This window comes from Choloepus didactylus (assembly GCF_015220235.1).
Source record: "Choloepus didactylus isolate mChoDid1 chromosome 25 unlocalized genomic scaffold, mChoDid1.pri SUPER_25_unloc2, whole genome shotgun sequence".
Classification (NCBI taxonomy): Eukaryota; Metazoa; Chordata; class Mammalia; order Pilosa; family Megalonychidae; genus Choloepus; species Choloepus didactylus.
Window position 1 is genome coordinate 3,395,379 of NW_023637607.1, and position 19,137 is coordinate 3,414,515.

General features: G+C 40.4%; 1 pseudogene; it reads left to right on the forward strand.

Annotated features, from left to right (window-relative positions):
• The first annotated feature begins 404 nt into the window (after window positions 1–404).
• LOC119525545 lies at window positions 405–18,922 on the forward strand (annotated as a pseudogene).
• Window positions 18,923–19,137: the final 215 nt, after the last annotated feature.

Genomic DNA, 19,137 nt, shown 5'->3' on the forward strand with positions numbered 1-19,137 from the left:
ATTCAAATTCCTGTAAAAAGGGGATCTCCAACACAACTAACAAGCACAACTCCAGGACATGACACAGGGCACAGAAAAGACAAGAACAAACCTGCTCTGTGCATTTGACTTAGGCAAATCTTCCTGATGGGAGAGCTGTCACTCAAGAAAATCTGTATCTTATCACCAGCTAGTTAAAAAATGAAGAAACAGGCTGCCTCTGCCATCTTGGAGATGGGAGACAGGCAACATCTGTGGTCTCACTGCTATAGCAAACAACAAAACAGGCACATTAGTCATACCTGAGTGAGGCTACCATCACTGTAACTCTTAGCCAAAGTTACAGAAGAAACAATGGAGTCAAAGCCAATCATGGCTGATAGCAGCTTCACCTGCCTGGCACGGTGGTAGAAGTGAAGTGACTGATGCAGTCTTGTTCTGCCTATGGTTGCAAGAACTGATACAATAAGGAAAAGCCTATATCTTTCCACTAGTTTCTCTTACTCAACCTAGTCTTTGTAAAAAACAATGGGAGGGAGGCGGGGCAAGATGGCAGACTGGTGAGCTGTATGTTTTAGTTACTCCTCCAGGAAAGTAGGTAGAAAGCCAGGAACTGCGTGGACTGGACACCACAGAGCAATCTGACTTTGGGCATACTTCATACAACACTCATGAAAACGTGGAACTGCTGAGATCAGCGAAATCTGTGAGTTTTTGCGGCCAGGGGACCCGCGCCCCTCCCTGCCAGGCTCAGTCCCGGGGGAGGAGGGGCTGTCAGCTCCGGGAAGGAGAAGGGAGAACTGCAGTGGCTGCCCTTATTGGAAACTCATTCTACTGATTCAAACTCCAACCATAGATAGACTGAGACCAGACACCAGAGAATCTGAGAGCAGCAAGCCCAGCAGAGAGGAGACAGGCATAGAAAAAAAACAACACGAAAAACTCCAAAATAAAAGCGGAGGAATTTTGGAGTTCTGGTGAACATAGAAAGGGGAAGGGCCCTGAGGCGCATATGCAAATCCCGAAGAAAAGCTGATCTCTCTGCCCTGTGGACCTTTCCTTAATGGCCCTGGTTGCTTTGTCTCTTAGCATTTCAATAACCCATTAGATCTCTGAGGAGGGCCCGTTTTTTTTTTGTTTGTTTGTTTGTTTTTTTAATCCTTTTTTCTTTTTCTAAAACAATTACTCCAAGAAGCCCAATACAGAAAGCTTCAAAGACTTGCTATTTGGGCAGGTCAAGTCAAGAGCAGAACTAGGAGAGCTCTGAGACAAAACGCAATAATCCAGTGGCTGAGAAAATTCACTAAACACCACAACTTCCCAAGAAAAGGGGGGTGTCCGCTCACAGCCATCATCCTGGTGGACAGGAAACACTCCTGCCCATCGCCAGCCCCATAGCCCAGAACTGCCCCAGACAACCCAGTGGGATGGAACTGCTTCAAATAACAGGCACACATCACAAAACTGGGCGTGGACATTAGCCTTCCGTGCAACCTCAGCTGATTGTCCCAGAGTTTGGAAGGTAGAGCAGTGTGAATTAACAAAGCCCCATTCAGCCATCATTTCAGCAGACTGGGAGCCTCCCTACACAGCCCAGCAGCCCAGAACTGCCCTGGGGGGATGGCACTCACCTGTGACATAGCACAGCCATCCCTCAACAGAGGACCCGGGGTGCACGGCCTGGAAGAGGGGCCCACTTGCAAGTCTCAGGAGCCATACGCCAATACCAAGGACTTGTGGGTCAGTGGCAGAGACAAACTGTGGCAGGACTGAACTGAAGGATTAGACTATTGCAGCAGCTTTAAAACTCTAGGATCACCAGGGAGATTTGATTGTTAGAGCCAACCCCCTCCCTGACTTCCCAGAAACATGCCCCATATACAGGGCAGGCAACACCAACTACACACGCAAGCTTGGTACACCAATTGGACCCCACAAGACTCACTCCCCCACTCACCAAAAAGGCTAAGCAGGGGAGAACTGGCTTGTGGAGAACAGGTGGTTCGTGGACGCCACCTGCTGGTTAGTTAGAGAAAGTGTACTCCATGAAGCTGTAGATCTGATAAATTAGAGATAAGGACTTCAATTGGTCTACAAATCCTAAAAGAACCCTATCAAGTTCAGCAAATGCCACGAGGCCAAAAAACAACAGAAAATTATAAAGCATATGAAAAAACCAGACGATATGGATAACCCAAGCCCAAGCACCCAAATCAAAAGACCAGAAGAGACACAGCACCTAGAGCAGCTACTCAAAGAACTAAAGATGAACAATGAGACCATAGTACGGGAGATAAAGGAAATCAAGAAGACCCTAGAAGAGCATAAAGAAGACATTGCAAGACTAAATAAAAAAATGGATGATCTTATGGAAATCAAAGAAACTGTTGACCAAATTAAAAAGATTCTGGACACTCATAGTACAAGACTAGAAGAAGTTGAACAACGAATCAGTGACCTGGAAGATGACAGAATGGAAAATGAAAGCATAAAAGAAAGAATGGGGAAAAAAAATTGAAAAAATCGAAATGGACCTCAGGGATATGATAGATGATATAAAACGTCCAAATATAAGACTCATTGGTGTCCCAGAAGGGGAAGAAAAGGGTAAAGGTCTAGGAAGAGTATTCAAAGAAATTGTTGGGGAAAACTTCCCAAATCTTCTAAACAACATAAATACACAAATCATAAATGCTCAGCGAACTCCAAATAGAATAAATCCAAATAAACCCACTCCGAGACATATACTGATCACACTATCAAACACAGAAGAGAAGGAGCAAGTTCTGAAAGCAGCAAGAGAAAAGCAATTCACCACATACAAAGGAAACAGCATAAGACTAAGTAGTGACTACTCAGCAGCCACCATGGAGGCAAGAAGGCAGTGGCACGATATATTTAAAATTCTGAGTGAGAAAAATTTCCAGCCAAGAATACTTTATCCAGCAAAGCTCTCCTTCAAATTCGAGGGAGAGCTTAAATTTTTCACAGACAAACAAATGCTGAGAGAATTTGCTAACAAGAGACCTGCCCTACTGGAGATACTCAAGGGAGCCCTACAGACAGAGAAACAAAGAAAGGACAGAGAGACGTGGAGAAAGGTTCAGTACTAAAGAGATTCGGTATGGGTACAATAAAGGATATTAATAGACAGAGGGGAAAAATATGACAAACATAAACCAAAGGATAAGATGGCTGATTCAAGAAATGCCTTCATGGTTATAACGTTGAATGTAAATGGATTAAACTCCCCAATTAAAAGATATAGATTCGCAGAATGGATCAAAAAAAATGAACCATCAATATGTTGCATACAAGAGACTCATCTTAGACACAGGGACACAAAGAAACTGAAAGTGAAAGGATGGAAAAAAATATTTCATGCAAGCTACAGCCAAAAGAAAGCAGGTGTAGCAATATTAATCTCAGATAAAATAGACTTCAAATGCAGGGATGTTTTGAGAGACAAAGAAGGCCACTACGTACTAATAAAAGGGGCAATTCAGCAAGAAGAAATAACAATCGTAAATGTCTATGCACCCAACGAAGGTGCCACAAAATACATGAGAGAAACACTGGCAAAACTAAAGGAAGCAATTGATGTTTCCACAATAATTGTGGGAGACTTCAACACATCACTCTCTCCTATAGATAGATCAACCAGACAGAAGACCAATAAGGAAATTGAAAACCTAAACAATCTGATAAATGAATTAGATTTAACAGACATATACAGGACATTACATCCCAAATCACCAGGATACACATACTTTTCTAGTGCTCACGGAACTTTCTCCAGAATAGATCATATGCTGGGACATAAAACAAGCCTCAATAAATTTAAAAAGATTGAAATTATTCAAAGCACATTCTCTGACCACAATGGAATACAATTAGAAGTCAATAACCATCAGAGACTTAGAAAATTCACAAATACCTGGAGGTTAAACAACACACTCCTAAACAATCAGTGGGTTAAAGAAGAAATAGCAAGAGAAATTGCTAAATATATACAGACGAATGAAAATGAGAACACAACATACCAAAAACTATGGGATGCAGCAAAAGCAGTGCTAAGGGGGAAATTTATAGCACTAAATGCATATATTAAAAAGGAAGAAAGAGCCAAAATCAAAGAACTAATGGATCAACTGAAGAAGCTAGAAAATGAACAGCAAACCAATCCTAAACCAAGTACAAGAAAAGAAATAACAAGGATTAAAGCAGAAATAAATGACATAGAGAACAAGAAAACAATAGAGAGGATAAATATCACCAAAAGTTGGCTCTTTGAGAAGATCAACAAGATTGACAAGCCCCTAGCTAGACTGACAAAATCAAAAAGAGAGAAGACACATATAAACAAAATAATGAATGAAAAAGGTGACATAACTGCAGATCCTGAAGAAATTAAAAAAATTATAAGAGGATACTATGAACAACTGTATGGCAACAAACTGGAGAATGTAGAGGAAATGGACAATTTCCTGGAAACATATGAACAACCTAGAATGACCAGAGAAGAAATAGAAGACCTCAACCAACCCATCACAAGCAAAGAGATCCAATCAGTCATCAAAAATCTTCCCACAAATAAATGCCCAGGGCCAGATGGCTTCACAGGGGAATTCTACCAAACTTTCCAGAAAGAACTGACACCAATCTTACTCAAACTCTTTCAAAACATTGAAGAAAATGGAACACTACCTAACTCATTTTATGAAGCTAACATCAATCTAATACCAAAACCAGGCAAAGATGTTACAAAAAAGGAAAACTACCGGCCAATCTCCCTAATGAATATCGATGCAAAAATCCTCAACAAAATACTTGCAAATCGAATCCAAAGACACATTAAAAAAATCATACACCATGACCAAGTGGGGTTTATTCCAGGCATGCAAGGATGGTTCAACATAAGAAAATCAATCAATGTATTACAACACATTAACAAGTCAAAAGGGAAAAATCAATTGATCATCTCAATAGATGCTAAAAAAGCATTTGACAAAATCCAACATCCCTTTTTGATAAAAACACTTCAAAAGGTAGGAATTGAAGGAAACTTCCTCAACATGATAAAGAGCATATATGAAAAACCCACAGCCAGCATAGTACTCAATGGAGAGAGACTGAAAGCCTTCCCTCTAAGATCAGGAACAAGACAAGGATGCCCGCTAACACCACTGTTATTCAACATTGTGCTGGAAGTGCTAGCCAGGGCAATCTGGCAAGACAAAGAAATAAAAGGCATCCAAATTGGAAAAGAAGAAGTAAAACTGTCACTGTTTGCAGATGATATGATCTTATATCTAGAAAACCCTGAGAAATCGACGATACAGCTACTAGAGCTAATAAACAAATTTAGCAAAGTAGCGGGATACAAGGTTAATGCACATAAGTCAGTAATGTTTCTATATGCTAGAAATGAACAAACTGAAGAGACACTCAAGAAAAAGATACCATTTTCAATAGCAACTAAAAAAATCAAGTACCTAGGAATAAACTTAACCAAAGATGTAAAAGACCTATACAAAGAAAACTACATAACTCTACTAAAAGAAATAGAAGGGGACCTTAAAAGATGGAAAAATATTCCATGTTCATGGATAGGAAGGCTAAATGTCATTAAGATGTCAACTCTACCCAAACTCATCTACAGATTCAATGCAATCCCAATCAAAATGCCAACAACCTACTTTGCAGACTTGGAAAAGCTAGTTATCAAATTTATTTGGAAAGGGAAGATGCCTCGAATTGCTAAAGACACTCTAAAAAAGAAAAACGAAGTGGGAGGACTTACACTCCCTGACTTTGAAGCTTATTATAAAGCCACAGTTGCCAAAACAGCATGGTACTGGCACAAAGGTAGACATATAGATCAATGGAATCGAATTGAGAATTCAGAGATAGACCCTCAGATCTATGGCCGACTGATCTTTGATAAGGCCCCCAAAGTCACCGAACTGAGCCATAATGGTCTTTTCAACAAATGGGGCTGGGAGAGTTGGATATCCATATCCAAAAGAATGAAAGAGGACCCCTACCTCACCCCCTACACAAAAATTAACTCAAAATGGACCAAAGATCTCAATATAAAAGAAAGTACCATAAAACTCCTAGAAGATAATGTAGGAAAACATCTTCAAGACCTTGTATTAGGAGGCCACTTCCTAGACTTTACACCCAAAGCACAAGCAACAAAAGAGAAAATAGATAAATGGGAACTCCTCAAGCTTAGAAGTTTCTGCACCTCAAAGGAATTTCTCAAAAAGGTAAAGAGGCAGCCAACTCAATGGGAAAAAATTTTTGGAAACCATGTATCTGACAAAAGACTGATATCTTGCATATATAAAGAAATCCTACAACTCAATGACAATAGTACAGTCGGCCCAATTTTAAAATGGGCAAAAGATACGAAAAGACAGTTCTCTGAAGAGGAAATGCAAATGGCCAAGAAACACATGAAAAAATGTTCAGCTTCACTAGCTATTAGAGAGATGCAAATTAAGACCACAATGAGATACCATCTAACACCGGTTAGAAAGGCTGCCATTAAACAAACAGGAAACTACAAATGCTGGAGGGGATGTGGAGAAATTGGAACTCTTATTCACTGTTGGTGGGACTGTATAATGGTTCAGCCACTCTGGAAGTCAGTCTGGCAGTTCCTTAGAAAACTAGATATAGAGTTACCATTCGACCCAGCGATTGCACTTCTCGGTATATACCCGGAAGATCGGAAAGCAGTGACACGAACAGATATCTGCATGCCAATGTTCATAGCAGCATTATTCACAATTGCCAAAAGATGGAAACAACCCAAATGTCCTTCAACAGATGAGTGGATAAATAAAATGTGGTATATACACACGATGGAATACTATGCGGCAGTAAGAAGGAACGATCTCGTGAAACATATGACAACATGGATGAACCTTGAAGACATAATGCTGAGCGAAATAAGCCAGGCACAAAAAGAGAAATATTATATGCTACCACTAATGTGAACTTTGAAAAATATAAAACAAATGGCTTATAATGTAGAATGTAGGGGAACTAGCAATAGAGACCAATTAAGGAAGGGGGAACAATAATCCAAGAAGAACAGATAAGCTATTTAACGTTCTGGGGATGCCCAGGAATGACTATGGTCTGTTAATTTCTGATGGATATAGTAGGAGCAAGTTCACAGAAATGTTGCTATATTAGGTAACTTTCTTGGGGTAAACTAGGAACATGTTGGAAGTTAAGCAGTTATCTTAGGTTAGTTGTCTTTTTCTTACTCCCTTGTTATGGTCTCTTTAAAATGTTCTTTTATTGTATGTTTGTTTTCTTTTTAACTTTTTTTTCATACAGTTGATTTAAAAAAGAAGGGAAAGTCAAAAAAAAAAAAAAAAAAAAAGGAAAAAAAATAGATGCAGTGCCCCCTTGAGGAGCCTGTGGAGAATGCAGGGGTATTCGCCTACCCCACCTCAATGGTTGCTAACATGACCACAGACATAGGGGACTGGTGGTTTGATGGGTTGAGCCCTCTACCATAAGTTTTACCCTTGGGAAGACGGTTGCTGCAAAGGAGAGGCTAGGCCTCCCTATGGTTGTGCCTAAGAGCCTCCTCCCGAATGCCTCTTTGTTGCCTAGATGTGGCCCTGGCTCTCTAGCTAAGCCAACTTGAAAGGTGAAATCACTGCCCTCCCCCCTATGTGGGATCAGACACCCAGGGGAGTGAATCTCCCTGGCAACGTGGAATATGACTCCCGGGGAGGAATGTAGACCTGGCATCGTGGGACGGAGAACATCTTCTTGACCAAAAGGGGGATGTGAAAGGAAATGAAATAAGCTTCAGTGGCAGAGAGAATCCAAAAGGAGCCGAGAGGTCACTCTGGTGGGCACTCTTATGCACACTTTAGACAACCCTTTTTAGGTTCTAAAGAATTGGGGTAGCTGGTGGTGGATACCTGAAACTATCAAACTACAACCCAGAACCCATGAATCTCGAAGACAGTTGTATAAAAATGTAGCTTATGAGGGGTGACAAGGGGATTGGGAAAGCCATAAGGACCACACTCCACTTTGTCTAGTTTATGGATGGATGAGTAGAAAAATAGGGGAAGGAAACAAACAGACAAAGGTACCCAGTGTTCTTTTTTACTTCAACTGCTCTTTTTCACTCTAATTACTATTCTTGTTATTCTTGTGTGTGTGCTAATGAAGGTGTCAGGGATTGATTTGGGTGATGAATGTACAACTATGTAATGGTACTGTGAACAATCGAAAGTACGATTTGTTTTGTATGACTGAGTGGTATATGAATATATCTCAATAAAATGAAGATTAAAAAAAAAAAAAAAAAAAAAAGACATAATGCTGAGCAAAATAAGCCAGGCACAAAAAGAGACATATTGTATGTTACCACTAATGTGAATTCTGTGAAAAATGTATAATGTTTTATACTGTAGAATGTAGGGGACCTAGAGATACCAATTAGTGGAGGGGGAATGATAATCTAATAAGAACAGATAAACTATGGAGGGTAATCTCAGTGTTATGGGAATGCTCAGGAATGATTATGGTTTGTAAACTTTCTTGGATATAGTAAGATCATGTTGGAAGCAATAGAGTTATTTTAGGTTTTTTTTTCTCTTATTCCTTTGTTTTCTTAGGGGTTGTTAATTTTCTTGGGGTATGGTAGGAACATGTTGGAAGCAATGTAGTTATTTTAGATTATTTGTTTTTCTTACTCCTCTGTTTGGACATGGTTTATTAATTTTCTTGGGGTATGGTAGGAACGTATTGGAAGCAAAGTAATTATTTTAGGTTATTTGTTTTCCTTAATCCATTGCTTTGTTTGAAATGTTGTGGGGTTTTTTTGGTTGTTGTTGCCTGTTTGTTTTTAATTTTTTGATAAACAAAGTTAAAAAATTGAAAAAAAATCAGTAGAAAAATGGGAGTAAAAACTAAATGACAAATAGGGTGGGATGGGGGGATGGTTTGGGTATTCTCTTTTCACTTTTATTTTTTATTCTTATTCTGATTCTTTCTGATGTAAGGAAAATGTTCAGAAATAGATTGTGGTGATGAACGCATAACTATATGATCATACTGTGAACAGTTGATTGTATACCATGGATGACTGTATGGTTTGTGAATATATTTCAATAAAACTGAATTAAAAAAAAAAAAAAAAAACAATGGGAGGGGAGAGGAGCTAAGATGGCAGCGTAGAGAGGAGTGGAAGACTCTTAGTCCCCCCCTCCAGTACAATTCATAAATGACCAAAAAACTGGAAAATAACCTGGAATAACTTCAGGGAGACAAATGTGACTGTCCACTCATCATCCACCAACCTGAATTGGGAGGATGCCCAAGATAGCAGCATAAATTCTGTAAGTAAAACTGTAGAAGTGCACTGAGAGCTGAGAACCGAGAGCCCCTCCCTCATGGAAGCCTCACAGTGCTAGAAAGCAGCACTCTCTCAGCCCAGCTCCAACTGGGGTTTTAATGTTCATTGCACAATACAGACAGCAAATCCTCAACAAGCAGACAGAGGCTTTTGGTGACACCTAACCTTGGGAGAGTCGGGGGGCATATTAGTCTCAGGATGGGGACCCAGAGGATTGGGTGCTATCTCTGGCTGATAGGTGAACCTGGGAGCTTTTCTGTCCCTTTCTCTCTCTGTGGAGAAAACCTCAGCCATTTTCAGCCCACAGCACTTTGCAGTAAAGACAGCCTCAGCCATTTTAAAATCAAAACACTATGATCAGCAGAGTCAGAGAAACAAAGAACTTATTGATACGCAGATGACCTCTCTGGAGGGGTATAGCTTCCCAAGAGGAAAGGGAGGGGACTAACTCTACTGCCCACCTTTCTGGAACTAGACCCCAAAGCCTGGGGAAGGAGAGCTACATGCCACACCCTTTTACACCAGCTGGTGACAGGCTGACAGGTGCATCTGCCAGGCAGAAAAGCACAGGTATATCATCCTCTAAGAAAAACCATCAGGGAAACCAGATACTGAATACTTCCTCCTTCTGTGACCTCAGACTGTTCTCATCTGGGAAAATCTGATTGGGTGGTTTAGGAGGTCAGATGCCTAAACAACAGAAAACTGCAACCTATACTAAGAAAAACAAAGCTGTGGCCCAAAGGAACAAATGTACATTCAACTGAGATACAGGAATTTAAACAACAAATGCTAAATCAATTCAAAAAGTTTAGAGATTATTTCACAAAAGAGAGGCTGTAAAAGGTGGGGCAAGATGGCGGCATAGAGAGGCATGGAAGCTAAGTAGTCCCCCTGGAACAACTACAAAAAACCAGAAACAACTAGTAAATAATCCAGAATAACTGCGGGGGGACAAACGAGACCATCCACTCATCATACACCAACCTGAATTGGGAGGAATGCTTGAGAACACAGCATAAAATCGCTAAGTAAAACCTGCAGATCCAAGTCATGAGATCCCCTCCCCCATAGCCTGAGCTGCAAAGCCTCGTGGTGCCAGAGAGAAGCTCTCTCCCAGCAAGCGAATATAGCTCAGCTGAGCTCCAACTGGGGTTTTTAAGTAGCGAGTGTGAACTGTTCACTACAGGTACGCATCCCCAAAAAACAGACAGAGGCTTTGGGTGACGACTGACCTTGGAGAGCTGGAGGGTCACCATGGACTGGGTCTGAAGGGGACTATCTGTTTCGTTTTTGGCTCAGTGGAGAAAGTCCCAGTCATTTTCAGTTTCCAGGGCTGTGACACGGGGAAGGGTGGAGACAGCACAAGCAGAGAGCGAGACCATTGAAATGCTAATGACCTCCACCTGGGGGGGTCTGTCTTCTCTAGGAGGAAAGGTGTGGGGCCCTTTCCATTCAGAACCAGACCCCAGAGCCTGGGGGAACACGGCCTTACCTCCTCACACCAGTCAAGAATTATAGGCTAACAGGCATCACCTGCTGGGCAGAAAAGCACAGTGACCCGAGGCATCAAAGGGTGGAGCAATTTTCTAAGACACACCTACAGGGAAACCAGATACTGAATATTTCTTCCCTCCGGGACCTGAGCCTGTTCTGGTCTGGGAAAACCTGATTTGGATAACCAAGGAAACCATGCCTAGACAACAGAAAATTACAACCTACACTAAGAAAAACAAAGTTATGGCCCAGTCAAAAGAACAAACGTACACTTCAACTGAGATACAGGAATTTAAACAACTAATGCTAAATCAATTCAAAAAGTTTAGAGAAGATATTGCAAAAGAGATAGAGGCTGTAAAGGAAACACTGGGCATATATACAGCAGAAATCAAAAGTTCAAAAAAGCAACTAGTAGAATCTATGGAAATGAAAGGCACAAAACAAGAGATGAAAGACACAATGGAAACAGATCTCAAGAGGCAGAAGAAAACACTCAGGAACTGGAGAACAAAACACCTGAAAGCCTACACGCAAAGGAGCAGATGGAGAAACAAATGAAAAAATATGTGCAACGTCTCCGGGAACTCAGGGATGAAACAAAGTACAATAATGTACGTATCATTGGTGTCCCAGAAGGAGAAGAGAAGGGAAAGGGGGCAGAAGCAATAATAGAGGAAATAATTAATGAAAATTTCCTATCTCTTATGAAAGACATAAAATTACAGATCCAAGAAGCACAGCATACTCCAAACAGAAGAGATATGAATAGTCCTATGTCAAGACACTTAATAATCAGATTATCAAATGTCAAAGACAAAGAGAGAATCCTGAAAGCAGCAAGAGAAAAGCAATCTATTACATACAAAGGAAGCTTAATGAGACTATGTGCGGATCTCTCAGCAGAAACCATGGAGGCAAGAAGGAAGTGGCATGATCTATTTAAGATACTGAAAGAGAAAAACTGCCAACCAAGAATCCTATATCCAGCAAAGCTGTCCTTCAAATATGAGGGAGAGCTCAAAATATTTTCTGACAAACACACAATGAGAGACTTTGTGAACAAGACACCTGCCCTACAGGAAATACTAAAGGGAGCACTACAGGGTGATAGAAGACAGGAGTGCATGGTTTGGAACACAATTTTGGGAGATGGTAGCACAACAACGTAAGTACACTGAACAAAGGTAACTATAAATACGGTTGAGAGAGGAAGGTGGGGAGCATGTAAGACACCACAAGAAAGGAGGAAAGATAAAGAATGGGACTGTGTAACTTGGTGAAATCTAGAGTATTCAACAATTGTGATAAAATGTACAAATATGTTCTTTTACGAGGGAGAACAAGCAAATGTCAACCTTGCAAGGTGTTAAAAATGGGGAGGCATTGGGGGAGGGATGCAATCAGCATAAACTAGAGACTGTAACTAATAGAATCATTGTATTATGCTTCCTTTAATGTAACAAAGGTGATATACTAAGGTAAATGCAGATATGAGGGGGGGATAGGGGAGGCATGTTAGACATTTGACATTGGTGGTATTGTCTGATCTTTATTGTACTTTGATTTAAGGTTATTTTTCCTTTTGCTGCTTCCTAGCTGTCATTTTTTTTCCTCTTTCTTTTGCCTCTCAACCTCCTTTGACTCTCCCTCCTGCCTTGTGGAAGAAATGTAGATGCCCTTATATAGATAGTGCTGAAGGTGGTGAACACATAAATGTATAACCATGCAGAGAACCATTGATTATTTACTTGGGATGGAATGTATGGTGAGTGAACAAAACCATATTAAAAAAAAAATGGGTTGATGACAAAACCTCAAGGGCAATATACTGAGTGAAATAAGCCAGACACATAAGGACAATTATTGCAGGGTGTTCTAGTTTGCTAATGCTGCAGAATGCAAAACACCAGAGATGGATAAGCTTTTATAAAATGGGGGTTTATTTCACTACACAATTACAGTCTTAAGGCCACAAAGTGTCCAAGGTAACACATCAGCAATCGGGTACCTTCACTGGAGATGGCCAATGGCGTCCGGAAAACCTCTGTTAGCTAGGAAGGCACATGGCTGGCGTCTGCTCCAAAGTTCTGGTTTCAAAATGGCTTTCTCCTGGGATGTTCCTCTCTAGCAAGCTTGCTCCTCTTAAAAACGTCACTCACAGCTGCACTCCCTTCAGTCTCTTTGAGTCAGCATGTTTTATATGGCTCCACTGATCAAGGCCCACCCTGAATGGGTGGGGTCACACCTTCATGGGAGTATCCCACCAAAGTCACCACCCACAGCTGGGTGGGGCACATTCCAAGCAAATCTAACCAGCACCAGAACGTCTGTCCCACAAGACCACAAAGATAATGGCATTTGGGGGACACAATACATTCAAACCGGCACATTCCACCCCCTGGACCCCAAAATGACATTATCTTTCCAAATACAAAATACATTCATTTCATCACAATACCACAAAAACTTAAACCATTTCAGTAGCAAAAGTTAAGTACAAAATCCCATCAAAATCAAATATAGGCGTGGTCAGTTCTAAGGCATACTTTTCCTTTAGCTTTGCATCTGTGGATTTAGAACAAGTTATATGCTTCCAATATACAAAGGAGGGACATTCACAGGATAAACATTCCCATTGCCATAAGGAGAAACAGTAAAGAAAACAGGGTTAACAGGACCAAAACAGTTCCTAAAACCTGCAGGACAAACTCCATTAGATTTCAAAGTCTGAGAGTCATTAACAGAATAATGTTGCATCCTTGGGGCTTGAGAGAGTGGAAGCCTAACCCTTCCTAAGGGCCTTTTCGGCAGCCCTTTCCTCTCCAAACGCTTGGGTGAGTGCTCCAACACTTCCACACATTGGGGAGACCACCTTCTCGGCCCCACCCTCCTCAAACATCGGGGCAGCTCCCGGATTCCCTTCCATCTCCGGGGCACACGCTCAACCCCTTCAGAACAGTGGGGTGGCAGCCAGGCTCTCCCCAATTCCCTGGGAATGTGCTCCAACCTCTTTGGGACCTGAGGTGGCAAAACTCTTCCAGAGCATCGAGGCGGAAAGCCTGCCCTCGACCTCCAGGGCAAACTCACCCTTTCCATGCGTGTGGGCTGCTCCGCTCTCCCAGCCTGAGACCTCTTGACTCCAGACCTCAACCTCCATGGCTCTGTCTTTGAAGAAATTTTTCCTTCAATTTGTTCCTTGTCTGTCTCCTCCAGTCCAGACCGGCAATGGCTCCGTCTATAAAGATCTCGCAAAAATTCTGTTGGCTTTGCATGAAGCATGCAGGGGTCAAAGCCATCAGACAATAGGAGTTTCCACAAATCCTTTCTGCTTAACTCCTTATCCAATCTTGGCTTGTACTGAAATGGCAGCTGGCTTCCATGTTTGGTTACATCCTCATGTTGGGCTGTAGCTTCAGGGATTCCACCCCCTGGAAGCTCGTAATTTTCCAAGCGATCAACTTCTGGTTTCTTTGAACCCAAGAGTTCAGTTCTAAGTTTATCTCTCTCTGCTCGCATTTTACTATAAGCTGCAAGGAGAAGCCAGGATACGTCCTCCACACGTAGTCTGGAGATCTCCTCAGCTAAGTATTCCAAGTTGTTGCTTCCAGATTCTTCCTTCCATCTGACACCAGGACTCAATTTTGCCAAATTCTCTGCCACTTTAAAACAAGGATCGCCTTTCTTCCAGTTTGCAACAACACATTCATCATCTCTGTTCAAGGCCTCATCCGAAGTATCTTTAGAGTCCATATTTCCACAAACAGTCTCTTTAAAGCAGTTTTGGCCTTTTCTATCAAGCTCCTCACAATTCTTCCAGAAACTCCCCATTATCCATTTAAAAAGCCGTTCCAACATGTTTGGTATTTGCAAACTCAGCAGCAAAAGCACCCCACTCTCGGTACCAAAATCTGTTCTAGTTTGCTAATGCTGCAGAATGCAAAACACCAGAGATGGATAAGCTTTTATAAAATGGGGGTTTATTTCACTACACAATTACAGTCTTAAGGCCACAAAGTGTCCAAGGTAACACATCAGCAATCGGGTACCTTCACTGGAGATGGCCAATGGCGTCCGGAAAACCTCTGTTAGCTAGGAAGGCACATGGCTGGCGTCTGCTCCAAAGTTCTGGTTTCAAAATGGCTTTCTCCCGGGATGTTCCTCTCTAGCAAGCTTGCTCCTCTTAAAAACGTCACTCATAGCTGCACTCCCTTCAGTCTCTTTGAGTCAGCATGTTTTATATGGCTCCACTGATCAAGGCCCACCCTGAATGGGTGGGGTCACACCTTCATGGGAGTATCCCACCAAAGTCACCACCCACAGCTGGGTGGGGCACATTCCAAGCAAATCTAACCAGCACCAGAACGTCTGTCCCACAAGACCACAAAGATAATGGCATTTGGGGGACACAATACATTCAAACCGGCACACAGGGTCTCACTGATAGGAACTAATTATAATATGTAAACTCATAGACATGAAATATAAGGTACCAAGATACAGGACGAGGCTTAAGAATGGGGAGTGGTTGCTTAGTATGAGCAGAATGTTCAATTAGGATGAACTTAAATGTTTGGAAATGAACAGGGGTGTTGGTAGCAAGATGTGAGAATAACTAGCAGCACTGAATGGTGTGTGAATGAGGTGGAAAGGGGAAGCTCAGAATCATATATGTCACCAGAAGGAAAGTTGGAGGTCAAAAGATGGGAATGTATAAAACTGAATCCTATGGTGGACAATGTCCATGATCAACTATACAAATACTAGAAATCGCTTCCATGAATCAGAACAAATGTATGACAAGACAATTAGAAGTTAATAATAGAGGGGCATATAGGGAAGAACTATATACCTATTACAAACTATATACTAATAGAGGGGCATATAGGGAAGAACTATATACCTATTACAAACTATATACTACAGATAGTAGTATTTCAACATTTTTCATAAACAGTAACAAATGTACTATACCAATACTATGAGTCAACAATTGAGGGGGGTTGGTTAGGGACAGGGGAGGATTAGAGTTTCCTTTTCTTTTTTCTTTTTTCTTTTTTCATCTTTCACTTTATTTCTTGTCTGGAGTAATGAAAAGTTTCTAAAAATTGAACAAAAATTAAGTATGATGGATGCACAGCTGTATGAGGGTACCCAGGGGCAAGTGATTGTACACTTTGGATCTTTGGATAATTATATGGTATCTGAACAATCTCAATAAAAATGGAAAAAAAAAGAGAGGCTGTAAAGAAAACACTAGGCATACATGAGGCAGAAATTGAAAGCTAAAAAAAACAACTAGTAGAATCTATGGAAATGAAAGGCACAACACAAGAGATGAAAGACACAATGGAAACATACAACAGCAGATCTCAAAAGGCAGAAGAAAATACTCAAGAACTGGAGAATAAAACACATGAAAGCCTACACACAAAGGAGGAGATGGAGAAAACAATGAAAAAATATGAGCAATGTCTCCAGGAACTAAAAGATGAAACAAAGTACAAGAATGTATGTATCATTGGTGTCCCAGAAGGAGAAGAGAAGGGAATAGGCACAGAGGCAATAATAGAAGAAATAATCAATGAAAATTTCCCATCTCTTATGAAATACATAAAATTACAGATCCAAGAAGTACAGCATATTCCAAACTGAATAGATCGGAATAGGCCTACATCAAGACACTTAATAATCAGATTACCAAATGTCAAAGACAAAGAGAGAATCCTGAAAGCAACAAGAGAAAAGCAATCCATCACATACAAAGGAAGCTTAATAAGACTATGTGCAGATCTGTCAGCAGAAACCATGGAGGCAAGAAGAATGTGGTGTCATATATTTAAGATACTGAAAGAGAGAAACTGCCAGTGAAGAATCCTATATCCAGCAAAGCTGTCCTTCAAATATAAGGGAGAGCTCAAAGTATTTTCTGACAAACAGACAAAGAGAGACTTTGTGAACAAGACACCTGCACTACAGGAAATACTAAAGGGAGCACTACAGAGTGATAGGAGAAGACAGGAGTGCATGGTTTGGAACACAATTTTGGGAGATAGTAGCACAGCAATATAAGTAAACTGAACAAACATAACTATGAATATGTTTGAAAGAGGAAGGTTGGGAGCATGTGAGACACCAGAAGAAAGGAGGAAAGATAAAGAATGGGACTGTGTAACTTGGTGAAATCTAGAGTGTTCAACAATTGTGATAAAATGTACAAATATGTTCTTTTACGAGGGAGAACAAGCAAATGTCAACCTAGCAAGGTGATAAAAATGGGGAGGCATTGGGGGAGGGATGCAATCAACATAAACTAGAGACTGCTACTAACAGAATCATTGTATAATGCTTCAATTTGGTGTAACAAAGGTGATATACCAAGGTGAATGTAGATAAGAGGGGGGGAAGGGGAGGCATGTTAGACACTTGACATTGGTGGTGTTGTCTGACTCTTTACATTGATTTAAGGTTATTTTTCCTTTTGCTGCTTCCTAGCTGTCATTTTTTCCCTCTTTCTTTTGCCTCTCTACCTTCTTTGACTCTCCCTCCTGCCTTGTGGAAGAAATGTAGATGCCCTTATATAGATAGTGGTGAAGGTTGTGAACGCATAAATGTGTGACCATACAGAGAACCATTGATTGTTCACTTAGGATGGAATGTATGGATGTGAACAAAACCATCTAAAAAAATGGGTTGATGACAAAACCTCAAGGGCAATATACTGAGTGAAATAAGCCAGGCACATAAGGACAAATATTGCAGGATCTCACTGATAGGAACTAATTATAATATGTACACTCATAGACATGAAATATAAGGTACCAAGATATAGGACGAGGCTTAAGAATGGGGAGCGGTTGCTTAGTATGAGCAGAATGTTCAACTAGGATGAACTTAAATGTTTGGAAATGAACAGAGGTGTCAGTAGCAAGATGTGAGAATAACTAATAGTGCCAAATGGTGTGTGAATGAGGTGGAAAGGGGAAGCTCAGAGTCATATATGTCACCAGAAGGAAAGCTGGAGGTCAAAAGTTGGGAATGTATAAAATTGAATCCTATGGTGGACAATGTCCATGATTAACTGTACAAATATTAGAAAACTCTTCCATGAACCAGAATAAATGTATGACAATACAACAAGAAGTTAGTAATAGAGAGGCATATAGGGAAGAAATATATACCTATTGCAAACTATATACTACTGTTAGTAGTATTTCAACATTCTTTCATAAACAGTAACAAATGTACTATACCAACACTATGAGTCAACAATTGAGGGGGGTTGGTTAGGGATATGGGAGGATTCGAGTTTCCTTTTTTTTTTTCTTTTTCTTTTCTTTTTTCATCTTTCACTTTATTTCTTGTCTGGAGTAATGAAAAGGTTCTAAAAATTGAACAAAAATTAAGTGCAGTGATGGATGCACAGCTGTATGAGGTTACCGGGGCAACTGATTGTAAACTTTGGATCTTTGGATAATTGTATGGTATCTGAAGAATCCCAATAAAAATTTGAAAAAACACAATGGGAGGAAGCCATGAGAAGAAAAATTTTTAAACCTATGAAGTATAGCAGTATTTATGCAGAGCACTTTACTCCAGACTGCTTTAAGAGGAAGTGCAAAAAGTTACAGAAAGAGAATATGCACCCATGACATTTCTTTATACTGAACCACATACAAGAAGGAAGGTTTTCTGGAGCCCCAAGAAGAGCTCCCTCCACCTCCAATTTCCCCTGGCTGATGCTGCTGTTGGATACTACTGCCTCCTCCACAGACACTGCATAATCTCTCAGGTTGCTATGACCACAACTATACTGTTGAGGATACCATGCACCAAAGGAAAAGGATTCATCAGCTAGAACAAGTTGAAAAACTCAGAAAGAAAATTAAGACTGTACAGCAGCAATGCAGAAGACTAGAATAACAGCTTGAAAATTAAAATTCCAGAAAGAAAATTAAATTCCAGAAAGAGAAAGATGACATATCAGAGAGAGGTTACATGATTCTACCAAATGACTACTTTGAAATAGTTGAAGTATCATAGAAAATTAAATGTATGTTGATTTCTAATGGGGCAATACTACATAGCCTCTTCTAACCTGTAAAGGAGTTTCATTTGATAAAGTAAACACTTGATTACTTGTATAAAACAATTGAGAATATTTTTCTAAACATAAATTAGATATATAGTATAAAATTGTAAATTTTTAGTTTGTAATTCCTGCACTTTTACTTATGAAGAAAATATTTTAAAAGTTA